Consider the following 1,258-nt stretch of genomic DNA (forward strand, 5'->3'; position numbering starts at 1 on the left):
ATAGGTTGTCATCCATGTCAGCACAGTTATATCTGTCACCATACTTAATAAAACACACAATACATCCATGAATAAGACACAAAATAAAAAGAATAACTACACTGAATGCAAGATGCATACCATACCTGTAGGTCAAGAGATATCTTATGTTTAAAAAAGGTGGGCTGGCTATTTTGTCCAGTGCTGGGGCTTCAAATCAGGCCCTGGACCAGGCCTGACATTCTAGTCTTCAAGGATGGTGAGCTTTCACTTTCCCCAAAGTGCAACAGAGCTACCCAGACCTGAGTTCAAATCCCAGCACGGACAAAAGATTCATCCTGATGTCAGAAGTAAGTTGTTGCACACGTTTTCCTCTCCTGTGAATGTCATGGGTCTCAACTATGATGGAGAATGCATAGGCAACCCTATAACCATGGGAACAAGTTGACATCCATGTCAGCACAGTTATAACTGTCACCATATTTAGTAACAAACAAAATACCTCCATGAATTAGAGACAAAAACAGAGTAGTGCACCGAACACAAGATGCTGACCACACATGTATGTCAGTATAGATTCTATGTTTAAATTATGGATTTATGACTATAGTGGACCACCTCCTGAGGATCAATGTAAGATCCTGGGAATGGCCTAGCTCCTTAGTTGCTCACATATTGATGTGTTCACCTTGATTTATTGGACAATTGATCCTGCTGGCCCTGAGTTCAGATCCCAGTACTACCAACAAGTGGATCATGGAGTAAACAGCCAAATGTGAAACTTGTTTTCCTATTCTCTGAGAATCCTGGGTGTCACACATGATGGAGAACATGTCTACAAATCTAGATGCTCTGTGATAGGATGTCATCAATGTAATAAACATAATGGGTTTCATCATAGTAAAATCAATGGTAAATAAATAGACAAAATAAAAAATACAAGGAACAACCACACCAAACATGTATGGACTGAACATCTATAAGTATAAATCCTAACTACAATGTGTATAAATAGTATATTTATAGGGCTGGGTCTTGAATTAAGGACTAGTGAACAGGCCTGATTTTATCTTCAAGTACAGTTATCTTCCCCTTCATCCACACTGCTTCAGATTTACCCAGATCCTGAGTTCAAAAACAAAGCCTGGAAGAATAAACAGCACGAAGTGCAAGCCAGGGAACTAATTTATTTTTTAAATTTTTCTCAGCATCGGGCTTGAACTCAGGTCTTGGCAGCTCTGCCTCAGCTTTGATCACACTATGCTGGGATGCAGCCACT

Source organism: Dipodomys spectabilis, unplaced genomic scaffold, assembly GCF_019054845.1.
Source record: "Dipodomys spectabilis isolate Male_0828 unplaced genomic scaffold, ASM1905484v1 ptg000272l, whole genome shotgun sequence".
Lineage (NCBI taxonomy): Eukaryota > Metazoa > Chordata > Mammalia > Rodentia > Heteromyidae > Dipodomys > Dipodomys spectabilis.